We start from the raw sequence: 15,039 nt of genomic DNA, 5'->3' as shown, positions 1-15,039 counted from the left end.
CTTAGCATCAGCAATAGTGTCTTGAATTGGTATCTGTATATGGGACACATCCCCAGGTGGGGAAGTCTCTAAATGGCCTTTCCTTCAGTCTCTGCTCTACACTTTGTCCCTGTATTTCCTTTAGACAGGAGCCCTTCTGAGTTGCTAATTTGGAGATGAGTGGATTGTCCCATCCTCCAACAATGAGCCTTTTCCAACCTCTGCATATGGTCTCTACAGGTTCTGCCTCCGCTTGGTTGGTCATTTCAGCTAATCTCATCCCTGTTTGGTCCTGGGAGCCTCTTGCTTTCCTGGCATCTGGGACTTGCTGGTGGCTACCCTCAGATCCCCATCTCCCATTGATACACATGTCTGTCCAAATTCATGACCCCATTTCTTCTCATACCTGATCCTGCCTCCTTTTCCCCTTCCCCCTCCTGTCTTCCACCCAAGTCCCTCCCACTCTCTACCGCACATATTTTGTTCCCCCTTCTAAGAAGGATTGAAGTATCCACATTTTGCTGTTCCTTCTTCTTGTATTAAACATTTCAAAACATAAACTAAATAATGCTCTGACCTGGTGGCTACAAAATCTTTCCAAATTTAGAATGCTATTCATATGTTTCACAATCTAAACTGAAATATAAAAGATCTAATTGCTGGTATACTCTGTGTGTTGAGGGGGATGAAAATGAGAGACAGACAGAAAGAAATAGACAAAGACAGACATACACAGAGAGAAGAAAGTATATGTTATACAAATATTTTGATTATTTATTTGAACTTTTGACCCTTCTTGCCTTGCTTCTTAAAGAACTCCATTTAAAAAAACACCAATTTAAATAAATTGTAAAATTTTTATGTATTCATGTTATTCTAAGGACACATCCTGAACTCCTATCAATACTGATATATCAAACTAGGATCCCTCATAGGGAAAATTGTGAGTATCTCTCTCTCTGAATTTTCCTTCTGTTTCAAACACTGAAGGAAGCTGGTTTTGGTCCTGCCACCCTACCATCCTAGAAGATTAACTGATAATTTTTTACTGGGATCAATCCAGTAAAAATATCTATTGATAATCTCTGTTGAGTTTACATCAGTAGTTGAGCTTAGCATTGATCTTGGCATTAGACTCTATTTCAGAAACAAAAAAAAAATCAGTATCATATCATTCACCTAATGAACAGTATTCTAATGATTTACAAAACTATCCTTTGACACTGAGGCTATGCTACCAAATGCCAAAACAAATCTTTAACAGTTGATATGTGACTTTAGGACCATGTTTCCAAACAGCGTTGTTCATTAATGAGATAGTAGGTTATTTTCTAGACTTTAGTTCATTTGTGAAATATCTCATTTAATAATAAACTGACATTTAATAGATACTTGAAAATAATTTTCCCTCTTGAATACAGGAATATAGTATTTTTCTATAACTTAAGAAAAAGGCAGTACAAAATAGTTCTCAGAGATTGACTTAGAACTTAGATTGATTAAAGTTTAACTGTTCACTAGTGTGTGCCTTTCAGATTAACGATTTTACCATATAGTTCTAAATTCAAATTATAGGGTTTGAAATTATAATTTTAAATAGTAGTACAAAATATTTGTCCAAACATATGTTATATTATACAATATGAATATATAGGATTAAAATTGCTTTATTGTTCAATTTTTTCTTAATAAAAGATTGTTTCTAAAAGAGATTCAGTCCCCTGAGTTGTTTTAAGTAGATGTGTGTCTAGCTGGTAAAAGAATTCCATGTCTTTCTTGCTGCTAGATGCTTAAACTCTGATATAGATTGTGCTTTGACTGTTAGAACTATTCCAGGTGTATGTTCCTAAAAGGGGATAATCTCTGCCAATTCTTTATGCCTGCTTAAAATGTGGCCATGATACCTGATATTCTAGAAGCCATACTAAAATATGGGGTGGGCCATTGGGTGAGAAGAAGATAAAACTATGCCCTGAGGCCTAGTACCCAAGATACAGAAGCCAGAATTCCTGCTCTTATTACACTAGGGCCAGATCTCTTACCTGCCACAGGTGATGAGCGGCAAGGTGGGAGAAGGGTGTCTTGCCCTCACCCATGCTATCATACATGAGATAAGTGTTAGGGCCAACTCTGCTACACTTTTATCTTCAGGGCCTGCTCACCTTCATGAAACTCCTGTACTGCAGCAGTCTAGCTCAGAGTCAACTCTCTTACTCTCATGCCATCAGGTCCAGCCCCCTTCCCCCCCCCACACACACAATGCATACATGAGGATGGGGCCAGTTCTGCACAAACTTGAGATGTTAATATGTCTCCCAGGAATGAGTCAGCCCCGACCCAGAATGACTGTGTAGCTTTTGGTGGTGATAGACCACTACTTCTACAAGGCAACAGATCAAGAGACGGCCCCCAGTGGCAGCACAGGCTAAAACCTCACCATGTTCCAAGGGAATATCACCAGCTACTCACATCATACATACTAGTCTTCTGCTGTCCACTGGTTTCTAATCTTGCTTTTCTTCATTGTGCCTACATCCTTCTCTTTCTTTTTTTCTTCTATTTCTCTACCAGTTACTTGCTCCTCTTAGTGGTGCCTGGAGTCTCTCAGTGTCTGGGGTCATCTCAGGAGTGGTCTCAGGAGTGCTATGCCCTGCTAATGCATTATGACATGGGGCAGGGATCATCTGGGAGTCTGTTCTACTCATACCAGGCCTGTTTAGTGATGGCATGGGGGTCATCTTAGGCTAATCCCTTTGCCAGAACCTATGGCTGTGGTCTGATGGTTTTCTCAGGCTCACACCTCACCTAGGCTAAGTGACCCTTGCAAGGGTCATCTGTCTGTCTCAGGCTCACTCCTGCCCAGGGCCCATAGGTGTTGTTTTTCTTGTCTCTAGCTTACTCCCCTTCCTGGGTGTCCATCTAGGCCTAACTGATACCAGATTCTTGGTCATCTCAGGAGTTTTTTTTTTTCAGGGAATATTGAGCTGCTAATCATTCAGATGTTTATATGTCAGAACACTGAGAATAGACATAGCCTCTCTCCTCTCTGCTACCCACTGACATACATGTGACAACAGTAGTTACACCTACCATGCCTCTAGGGGCAGGCTAACCTAAAATACTTTAAAGGTTTATTTATTTTTGTATGTGTATGAGTGCTTTGCCTAAATTTATGTTTGTGCACTATAAATTATGTCTGATAATGGCAGAGGACAAAAAATGACATTAGATACCCTCATACTGGAGTCATGAGAGGTTAGCAGCCATCATATTAATTGTGGAGAATGAATCTGGCTCCTCTGCAGGAGAAACAAATGTTCATAACATCTGAGTCAATTGTCTAGCTTCTTAATGTACACAATTTTAACCAAAAATTTTCTTGGGCTTTTTAAAGGCTGTTTAATAAGTATTACAACTCACAAGCTTATTCTAGGTTTCTCATTGATGGAGTTAAACAATGAGTGCAATGAACTGTCATTACCAGAATATCTCTCAAATTAACATATGTAAGACCTGGGGAATCTGGGGTGGTGGGAGAAGGAGGAAGCAGTAAATCACTTATATACGATGCCCAAGCAGGACCTGAAACCTAAATTCCAAGAGGGTGAGTGAGTTCTTTGCTTTCATGGGTCTCTTCTTTGTGAAGCAAAGTATGTAAAGTAAAAAGAAGTGAAGTATTTTATCCATTACAGTGGTTGGAATAAAAATTGGAATGAATGGGTACCAGAAACCAGAGTACTCAAATATGTGGACACCAATTTGCAGAAACAGCGAGAACTTCAAAAGGTCAATCAGGAAAAATATTCAGAGGGCAGGATGAGAGAGGCTGCTCCAGAGAGGAAGACATCTGGTCTGCAACAGAAAAATGTTGATGTGAAAACAGAAAGAACAAGCAGAAAACACCTGGAAATGGAGATGGTGGCAGTATCACTGAGATACCTCAGCCACATAGGAAGAAGAGAGCCTGGGTAGATCTTACTGCTGAAAATGAAGAAATATTCATGAACAGAGTTGAAGTTAAAGTGAAGATTCCTGAAGAGCTGGAACCATGGCTTGTGGATGACTGGGGCTTGATAGTCAGACAAAAGCAGATTTTTAAAAATCTTCCTGCCAAGAAGAATGTGAGTTCTATTTTGGAGGATTATTCAAATTATATGAAGACTAGAGGAAATACAGATAATTAGAAATATGCTGATAATAAGGTTGTGGCAGGAATAAAGGAGTACTACAATGTAATGCTGGGCACTCCGCTATTCTACAAATTTGAGACCACACAGTATTCTGAAATTCTCGCCATTCACCCGTATGCACCCATGTCCCAGGTGTATGGAGAACCACATTTGCTATTTGCTGAGATTAGTCATTTGAATTGGAGCGATGTTGGCCTCTACACCTCTAGATGAGAAAATCCTTGATTTATTACTGAACTATCTACATGACTTCCTCAAGTACCTAGAGAAGAATTCTGCAACTTTGTTCAGTGCCAATGATTATGAGTACCCTATGAAAACTGTGTAAGGGGTGTGCTCTCTTTCACTTGTGCTTGGGTCTCTGAAAACAGTTTGTTTCTTAGTCCATCCCTTGTGCAAATGAGGTACTTTGAAGACCTTTAGTGTATAACAGAGTTAACGTTTGCTTTTTAACAGAGAAAATAAAAGGAGTGGCTGCTCTTTTTTCTTTCTTTTTTTCATTTCAAAGTTTCTGCCAGTGTATCAGTGATGGACAACAGAGACATGCCCTAGAGTGTTTTATTATCTAGTTGACAAAGCTGCTTTTGAATGCTGGTAGTTCTGTTCCTCTGACACTACACACTTCTGTAATATGTGTTAATGCTCTGATTCCTAATGTTAAACATTCACTTCAGGATATATAACTGAACACCCATTCTTCTGTGCTCTCTCTTTTTTTTAATGGTGTTTAAAGTGCCCATCCTCTACAAGTCATCCATGTTGTTCCTTATGAATTTTATCTTTGTTCAATTGTTAAAGAATGGTGGATTGTTTTAATGCTTTTTGTATTTGTCTTTGATGCACATTTTAACATGATAGATGAAAGGCATCATGTAGCTACAGTTTTATGGAGAAGTCCATCTTGTAGGAGATGTTTTTCATATCTTCAATATTTTTTTAAATTAAAAAGAGAACTAGGATGTTTATGAAAATACAAAGAAATAATTGGTCTTCACTGTATGGTATTTATGCTTTGAGAGTGGAACAATGATACTGGCAAATGCTACTACCCAGTCTGTGTATCAACCACAGTGTACAAAATCTCCTTGTTGTCATACCACCTCAGTCAGTGTTAAAGAAGGGATTTTTACTTAAAATGTATTTGTCAGGTTTTTCTGTTATTACTTTGTGATTGTAGGAGTTTCAGCCATTGAAACCTTGTAGTGAGTAAGGAAAATATATTATCTTTCCTTCTCTTTAAATAAAACTGTCACACACAGACTCTGATACCACAATGATGCTGGGATGCACAGAGCCACACCTGGTGTTTCCACTAGTCATTGAATTGTTCACACTCCTCCACCACTACTTTACAAAAACTCACAATTTTTCCAGTTACCAGAGCCACCTATCCCCTGCTGCCTCCCATCTATTTTTCTTTGTCTCTCACTCTTTTGAATTTTTCTTTCCATTCCATGTTTCTTTTTCCATCTCACACCTCTTTTGTCATCTCCCTCCATACCACACAGTGAGGTTAGACCCCAAATGGTCCATCAAAGCAGACATGAAAATATGCTGTTCCACAAACAAGTATTAGATGTTCGAAGAAAACGTGTTATTTATTGTACTTGTGCTCTTTTAACTATCAAATAAGTGAAACTGAGCTAATATGCTTATGATTCTTTTCATGAAATTACTAATGAAGTGACTTGTTGGTAATTTTGTAGGTTTTATTATGCTATTTAATCATCTCAGTAACATTTAGGAATTCATTTATGCTACTGTAGCAGAACTGAGTACAGAACTGAGGAAAGTACATGTGTTTTCCATAGTATTTTATTCATGTTAAACTGAGATAAACATTGCCAGTGTATTGTTGAGATGAGAACATTTAGTATGAGACTTATCTTCAGCAGATTTCTAAAAACATAATGTAATGTTTTTAATATAGACATGAATAGTGCAATAATGTTTAGATAACTCAATTTTTAAAGAATGAAATTCTTTGTCATTTTTTAATCAACTAATGAAGTCCATAAGAATGTCTTAATATGCAGGCTTTCAGAGCAATATGGCCTAAACTCAGTAGCTTAAAAATCCATAAATTAAATAGGGAGAGTCACTGTCAGGACACCAGAAGTCCAGGTACCTTTGTTTCCTAGACAATAACTGCCTGCTCTGTCTTTACATAATAAAAAATGAATCAAGTGCTGTAATGTTATTTGATATGAATATCTATTTGGTTGTTGTTATTTCATAAGGGGAAATATAAAGTCACCCATTTCTGTTAGTTGGAGAGATCAACAAATTATAAAATAAAGCTGTGCTATACATAAGAAAAACTACATAAGTTGATGATAGTGACCTATACATAAGTGGCAAAAGCTAAATAATTTCTAGAAAATAGAAACAATCATCACTTTTTCAGTATTTGTTCCCATTATTAAAAGAGAATTTCAGAAGAATAAAAGAGAAAGGAGGTGTAAATACATCTGTCAGAGAAATTCTAAACCCCCCTTTAGGTGGTCATTATTAAGAAAAATGATAGAAAATTTAAATAAGATATGCAGCTGATAAATCTTGACATTCTGAACTACACTGCTGTTTGTTCTCAAACAGAAGACAGGTTTCTAAGAGCAGATATTTATTATTCTGATAATAGCAACAAGTATTGTATAAAGAGGTATTGCTGTGATATACCCGAAAACTGTAAGTGCTAATGTGCATGATTCAAAGCGAACACACAAACAAACAAAAAAACAAAAACCAATCAAACAGACAAACAAAAATGACTTTTTGAAAAAGTTATCTTCAGTTTGGATAGTAATCATAATATCTAACAAATTTTCATATGTGGTCTATAAACAAATTCATTCCTTCTGATCTTTCTGAAATTAGCTAGTAATATTTCTTTAAGTTTTGAATAGTTTTGTTTTCTTTCTTTTTTCTTCTGCCAGTATGAAGAATTCTGAAAGTATAAAGTCTTCTGGCATTGGTCTTAGTGGTTTTGCCAGATTTACTAGTATTAATATTAATATTTAGAAAATATTCCCCACACCTAGGAAATGAGAGTGGTTAATAATTGTAGTTCACTTAACAAGCACATTGGACAGAGTCTATTGATTTGCTTTTGCAAAGTTAGTCTTAAGATAAACTTTTTGGATCAGGGCCAAGATTCAGAACAGAGACTAAATAAAACTACCAACCTGATCCTCTTGTATTTCTTTTCAAACTAGAAATGCAAGTATTGCACTAAAAAATAAATCTAAGAAAGTTGAAGTAGTCTTTTAATTACTAGACTTTTAAGAAAAATTTTCTATTTGGACCTAATTGTTCTCCCAGATCTTTGGAGAGCTTAGAGCAAGGAATACATACATACATATACAAATACACAACAGAAATATCAAAATATTTTAGGCTATAAATCTAGTCAATACACTTATTAAATGAGATGTATTGTATTGAGAGAGGTTGAGAGGTTCTAACTCTAAGACTACTACTCAAAAAAATTACAATGCTGTAAATGTCAGTGCCATATTGAATTGTGCCTCTGCTCTTGTTCCTGGATTGTATAATCTTCTATGTTTCTGGTTTTGTCTGTACTCTGGTAAGCTTTTTTGATAGACATACATACCAACCTAGATATTGAAGCTCTGTCTCTAACTTCCATCCATACTCAACTACTCAGCTACTCCTTAGCCACCACTAGACCAAGAGTTGACCACAGTGTTTGGTGTAGCTCTCATTTGCATCATTCTCTCATTCCTCTGGCCTGAGACTAGACTCAGAGAAGGGTCTTATACAGACTAAGTTTAACACTGTTTAGGGAATTGGGGAATTCCAATATTCAACACATGATAAATGGTGTCAAGCTGCAACGATGTGTTCTATTAGACTCAATGATTCTTTTATTATAATAATGAATACTATTGTTATTATTATTAATTGAAAATTGATTTTCCTGATAAATGTGCGGTTGGTAAAAACCTTTTCCTATTCTGTAGAATGACATTTTATCCTACTAATGGGTTCCTTTACATTACGGAAGCTTTTTAGTTTCATGAGGACCCATTTAATAAATGTTCATCTTAGTGCCTGAGATATAGATGTTCTGTTCAGGAAGTAGTCTTCTGTGTCAATGCATTTAAGGTTACTTGCCACTTTCTCTTCTACCACGTTGAGTTTATCTGGTTTTATGTGTAGGTCTTTGATTCACTTGGACTCGAGATTTCTTTTTTCACAGCAAGAGATATGGGTCTATTTTCATTCTATTACATTCCAATGCCAAGGCCTGCCATGCAGAAGGAATGGTATAACATATCTCTCACCTCTATAGCATAAATATCAGGATGTGGGCCTCCAGGAGTGTTGACGATTACTAACATTGAGACTTCTTTGTATAATATACATATCTTTATTTTCTTCCTTCAGTGAATGCTCTCTCTATTAAGGTTAATGACTCTATGCTGATTAGAAACAGCATGAGTCTGAGAAATGAGAATGTATTCTTTAGAAAAATTATAAATGCTATGACCTTCAGGACAGCCCTTAAGGAAAGAATGCTGAAAACATGAGAGTTCAAAAATGTATAATTCTTCAACTATGCAAACTATAAGGTAGCAATATGAATTGTATGAGGGGTTTCATGGACCTAAGAGAGCAAAGGCAGCTTTACTAATGAGCCAACTTGTTTGAAAGATACAAAAGCAGGCACATTTCTGAGTTCAAGGTCAACCTGGGACAGATCAAATTTAGTTCAAGGCATAGTAAGAATGGTAATCTCAGAGCCAGATCCTATCCAGCTAGCTTATTGTATGTGCTTAAAAGTCAGGTAGATTCCTGAGTTCGACCTGGTACAGAGTGAGTTTAGGTCTGGAAGTGATGAGAATGGTAATATTAGGCTATGATCTTCCCAGGCAAACATACTGTTTGTGCTTACAAAGGCAGGCAAGTATGTGAGTTCATCTTCTCTCTCTTTTTTTTTAAAGTGCTTGCTGTCTCTTTCTAAGTATCAAGGGGCTAAGGTCAAAAACACTGATTTATGGATTAATCAAAAAGAAACCTAGGACAATTTAATTGATATGCAAATAAAAGACAGGGCTCTGGTCTGAAAGAGTTGAGCTATCTACACAGCTGTTTGTAGAGCCAACTCAAAGCAGAACACACAGCTGTCAGCCTGTACCCACAACTGACATGGAGTTACTCTTTCACTGTTTCCAAACACTCTTTCCTCAGAAACTGCTTTCCAAGCCTATGCTGGTCCTTGGCAGCCAATGTCCAGTTAGACTAGCAGTGTTTGTTGAAGATGTTCTCTCTTTTACATTGTATAATTTTAGCTTCTTTGAAAACACTTAAGTGTCCACAGGTATGTGGATTTATATCTGCATCTTCTGTTTAATTCCATTGATTAACCTGTCTGTTTTTATGCCAATACTGGTAGATTTTATTACTATTTTTCTGTAGTACAGTTTGAAATCAGTAGTGGAACAGAAGGCTAATTTCCAAAGTGTATAAAGAAGCCAAGAAACATCAACAAACCAAATAATCCAATTTTAGTATAAGGTAAAAATTTTAATAGAGATTTCTCAACAGAGGAATCTAAAATGGTTAAGAAGCACTTAAAGTCCTTAGCCATCAGGGAAATGTAGATCAAAATGAATTTGAGATTCTATCTTTATATCTGTCAGAATATCTAAGATCAAAAATCAAGTGACAGCTCATGCTGATGGGGAGGTAGACAAGAGGAATATTTCTCATTTGCTGATGGGAATGGAAACTTGAACAAACCTTTTTAGAAATCAATACGGCAATTTCTCAGAAAATTAAGAATCTAATTACCCCAAGACCTATCTATACAACTCCTGGGTCTATATTCAAAGAATGTTTCACCATACCCCAACGGCATTTAATTTTGGCAATCTGTTCTAATCTCCTGGCTCATTCTCTTTCTTGTTCTATCTTCACTTGTATCTAGTTTGTTCTCTCTGCAACTTGTTTCCATAAAACTATCCTGGTAAAACTGTCATACACATATGCGACACACCACCCCATTCTCTCCCTTGCTGCTCTTAAATAGCCTGTGCTGTTCTTATGTCAATTAAACATATCCTATCTCTGACACATTTTGTCAAGTGTTTCTCTGATTGATTACTTTGTCTGCCCCTCAATTAGATATCACTTTCAAACATGGTTGCTATCTTCCACAAAATAACTTGACCTTCACTGTGAGAGATTAAAGGTGTATATTCAGTGTGTGTCTATATTCCAGAGAGATTATAGTGTAACCCAGAGCACCTCTCCATTTCTGCCATATCATATAGACCTAGAAGGTCATTAGATATAATCCCTTTCCAGAGCAGCCATGTTACTGTGCCAGGCCATGGAAGGGTATCTTGGTTCTTGGGTTGGCATGGTGTGCCCTTCCCCCAGCTGTGAGCAGGCCTGAGACCTTGTTTACCACAATAGACCGAATAATAGGACCTAGGTGGAAGTAGTCACCTTGGTTGCATGTCAATAGACACCTAGGTGGAGTCACCCACCTTGGTTGCACGTACATCCTGCTACAGGAACTTGAAAGAAGAACTGCCCCTGGGCTTGCCTTGAGACATCTCTGGCCATGACCCATGACCAAAAACGGATTATCCCACCCAACACTCCCAGCTGAAACTAGGAAGGGTTCGGGCACAGTCTTCCCCTTTAAATTGAGCCTTGATCAGAGAACTTTGTCTTGGCTTCATCTCTTCTTGCCCTCTGTCCTCCTTTCATTCCCATCCCTCTTTTCAGGTGAACCCATTCAACTCGTGGCCACAGGCAGCTACAGCATGGGCCTCGAACCCTGAGACGTCAGGTGTTCAGCCATGCCCCCAGAAGCCAGGGCCCTGACAAGAGGTCTAATCTCCAGTCTAATCTCCATTTAACCTGCACTATCAGTCAGTAAGACACAGTTAGAGGGCATGACTAACAGGCCTCTGCCTGGAGAGATTTACATATTAATGAGTTATCTAGAGGCCAGGGGTGGGGGGCATAGCTAATTAAGTTATCCCTTCCCAGTCCCTCCTCTTTCTCACTCCCTATATAAGTGAGCTCTCCCTAGGATTGGAGGGAGGGAACACACGCACATCCAGATCCAACTATCATGCCACGAACAATAAAACTTTGATCTCTTGGACTCCATGTGTCTTCTGGGGCCTGCCAGCTGCCAAGCTTCCAGCTTTTGAAACATCAGACTTTCTCCACTATGTGGGACCCGCCTGAGACCTGCCCATGGGAAAGACTCTGGGAGTCTGCTGCTGCCCACCCCCATGGGCCACCTCCGCTGTGGTCCTGGGATACTGCCACATGGGCCCAGGAAGGATGCTGTGTGGGCCCTGGGTTGCCCTGTGTGTGCATTTTTCCCACATTACTGGATAAAAATTCTTCTACAATTTAAAAATGAGTACTTACAATGTTTGTCTTATTGGGTCTGAGTTACCTAACCCAGAATTATTTTTCCTAGTTTCATCCATTAGCATAATTTCATGATGTTATTTTTTTTAATAGTTAAGAACATTTTCATGTAACAATTACCTTTTCTTTTTTACCCACTCTTTGGTTGAAGGATATCTATGTTCTTTCCAGTTTATGGCTATTAAGAATAAAGCTGCTATATTATCAAGCTACAATATAGCTTTAGATTTTTATACACTATAGATTTTATAATGATATACGATATAAATATCAAAAGGTTCCTGGTCTCTTTATGATATACTTACAGAGTAGTAGGCTTTATTTTGATGCTCAAAGTGCTTTAACTCAATATCATACATTTTTCATTGTTTTTTTTTATTTTATTTACATTTCAAATGTTGTCCCCTTTCCTGGTCTCCAGTCTCCCGTCTGCAAACCCATTATCCCATCCTCTCTAACCTTTGCCTCTTAGAGGGTGCTTCTCACTCACCCACCCACTCCTGCCTCACTGATCTAGAAACCCCATACACTGGGGCATCAAGTTTCCACAGAACCAAGGGCCTCCCTTTCCACTATTGCCAAATAAGGCAGTCAGTCCTCTGCTACATGTGTAGCTGGAGCTATGGACCCATCCATGTATATTCTTTGGTTGGTGGTTAAGTCCCTGGGAACTCTGGGGGGTCTGGCTGGTTGATTTTCATGTTCTTCCTGTGGGGTTGCTGTACCCTTCACTTCTTTTGGAGCCCCTGGGATCATTCTAATGGTTGGCTGTGAATATCTGCATCTGTATTACTCAGGTGCTGACAGAGCCTCTCCGAGGACAGCTGTACCAGGCTTCTGTCAGCAAGCACTTCTTGGCATCAGGAGTAGTGTCTGGATTTGCTGTCTGCAGATGGAATGGTTCACAAGATGGTTCTCTAGATAGCCTTTCCTACAATCTCTACTCCAGTTTTTTGTCCTTGCATTTCCTGTTGACAGTGTAGAGGGAAAAGTTATGGATACTGGGTATATAGAATCCTTTTTAGACATAAAATATTCTTTAGGCTTTCTTTACAAAGACATGGAGGCATGAAGCAGGTTGGAAATGTGGACAGACTGGATAGAATGCAATTTAGCCAGGTGTAACCAAGCTGAGAACCATAGTGACAGGGCAAGGCCGAAGTAACAGGGCAGGACCACATTCTTGGGAAAGATAAACGTACAGAGAGTTTTCACCTGATCCTGACTCACGTAGGTTGGGTTCCTTTGGAATGTTCCACTATTTTTATGTTATACCACCCTAGCAACCCCCTCACCCCCTTCCCATTCCTTGGTTTGTGGTTTTTCCCTATAAAAACTCCTTTCAAACTGGCTGTCGGGGTCAATTCAGCTCCTGCGTGGGCATACGAAGTGACCGGCAGCTAGTTGTCACACCCTAATAAATAACCTCGCAATTGCTCCAGTACATGGTGTCTCGAGCAGATTACTGGGTGGTCGCGACTTTCTGAGACTTGAGAGAGGGTCTCCCCTCTGCAGAGGTCTTCAACAGGAACAATTCTGGGTTAAAAGTTTTGAGATAGATGGGTGGTCCCATCCCTCATCTGGAGGCCATGCCTAGCTACTGGAAGTGGACTGTACAGGATGTGCCTCCCCTTTGTTGTGTATTTTAGCTAATGTCATCCCAGTTGGGTCTCTAGCTTCCTTGGTGTCTCGTATTTTCTAATGGTTCCCTCCACCCTCCACTGCTACATATTTCTATTAATTTTCTTGACTTCTCTCCTGTCTCTTCCCATTCCTGATCCTGCCCCTATTTGTTCCCCTCCTCTTCATTCTACCTCCCAGGTCTCTCCCTCCCTGTGTCTCCTGTGATTATTTTGTTCCCCTTTCTAAGTAGGACTGAAACATCCATACTTTAGTCTTTTTTCTTGTAAAGCTTCATATGGTCTTTGAGTTGTATTGTGGGTATGCTGAGCTTTTGGGCTAATATTCACTTATTATCAGTGAGCATCTTTTGGGAATATGGCCAGTAGTGGTATAGCTATGTCGTCAGGTAGAACTATTTACATTTTTTTCTGAGGAATTGTCAGATTGTTTTCCATAGTGCTTATACCAGCTTGAATCCCACCAGCAGTGGAGGAGTATTCTTTTCTCCACATCCTCACAAGCATCTACTGTCACCTGTGTTTTGGGATCTTAGCCATTCTGATTGGTATGAGGTGGAATCTCAGGGTCATTTTGATTTGCATTTGCCTGATGCATAAGAATGTTTAACATTTCTTTAGGTGCTACTCAACAGATTCTGAAGAGAAACTTTGGAACACCTGCCCCCCCACCCCCAAGGGAGAGGCTAATTAACAGTCCTGCACAGCTGAGGAACTTTAGACACTGGCCAGATGAGAGAGGGTGATTAACATTCCTCAGGACACAAAGGAGGGAACCCAGCATCTGGGGAAGACCCAGAGCAGGTAGACAAGTTCTGCACGATGGACCAACTCTTGCCACCTATAGACAAGGGAGGTCCTTGCTGCCTCATTCCCTAAAGACCGATCAGTTTAAAATTCAGTGTTCTGCCAATCACACTGTGCCTAATGGCTGCTACTCTTAGAGACTGTATAAATGTCAACTGAACAAGCTGTGCAGGGTTGCCTCTCCTTTTGGAAGAATTCTTGGGGTCGCTAATGTATATTATCATATCATCTGCAAATAGTGATATCTTGACTTCTTCCTTTCCAGTTTGTATCACTTTGACCTCCTTTTGTTGTGTTATTGATCTAGATAGAACTTCCAGTGCTATGCTGAATAAATAGGAAAAGATTGGGCAGCCTTGTCTTGTCCCTGATTTTATTGGAATTGCTTCAAGTTTCTCTCCATTTAATTTAGTGTTGGCTACTGGTTTGCTGTATACTGCTTTTATTATGTTTAGGTATGTGTCTTTAATTCCTGATCTCTTCAATACTTTTAACATGGAAGGGTGTTGTTGTATTTTATCAAAAGCTTTTACAGGATCTAATGAGACGATCATGTGGTTTTTCTTTCTTTGAGATTGTTTATATAGTGGATTACATTGATGGATTTTAGTATATTGAAAAATCATAATTTTTAAGGGTCAAAGAGTTCTAGTCTCATAAAAGCTGCTAGAATTAAAAGATACCAGCTGATAGTAGCCTTGTAAATAATCATATCTTTTAATATGTTCAGAAATATATTTTATATCATACAAGAAACTGATGTAATTGTGTTCCAGTCTATGCACCAGATGCTATTTGAAGGGGAAGTTTGGAACAGTTGTCCCCCCTCCCCCATGGGAGATGCTAATTAACATTCCTAGGTCAGAGAACATTTGCTAGATTAACAGTCAGAGAAGGAAGGGAGAAGCAGATTAATATTCCTCAAACCACATGGAAGGGAACCACCTGCAGGTGGGGAAGGCCAGAGCATGTAGACACATTCCACAGGATGGACCAAC

General features: G+C 38.8%; 1 non-coding gene and 1 pseudogene across 1 annotated transcript; one reads left to right on the top strand and one right to left on the bottom strand.

Moving 5' to 3' along the window:
- Positions 1 to 2,954: 2,954 nt before the first annotated feature.
- Positions 2,955 to 3,087, bottom strand: LOC114622027. Its single transcript, XR_003711528.1, has one exon. It is a non-coding gene; the product is annotated as a small nucleolar RNA SNORA17 (small nucleolar RNA).
- A 608-nt stretch (positions 3,088 to 3,695) lies between these two features.
- LOC114620653 lies at positions 3,696 to 4,497 on the top strand (annotated as a pseudogene).
- Positions 4,498 to 15,039: the final 10,542 nt, after the last annotated feature.

This window comes from Grammomys surdaster, unplaced genomic scaffold (genome assembly GCF_004785775.1).
Source record: "Grammomys surdaster isolate TR1022 unplaced genomic scaffold, NIH_TR_1.0 63, whole genome shotgun sequence".
In the NCBI taxonomy this organism is placed as follows: Eukaryota; Metazoa; Chordata; class Mammalia; order Rodentia; family Muridae; genus Grammomys; species Grammomys surdaster.
Note: the sequence above shows the minus strand (reverse complement) of the source record. Positions and strands in the feature narration are given on the sequence as shown.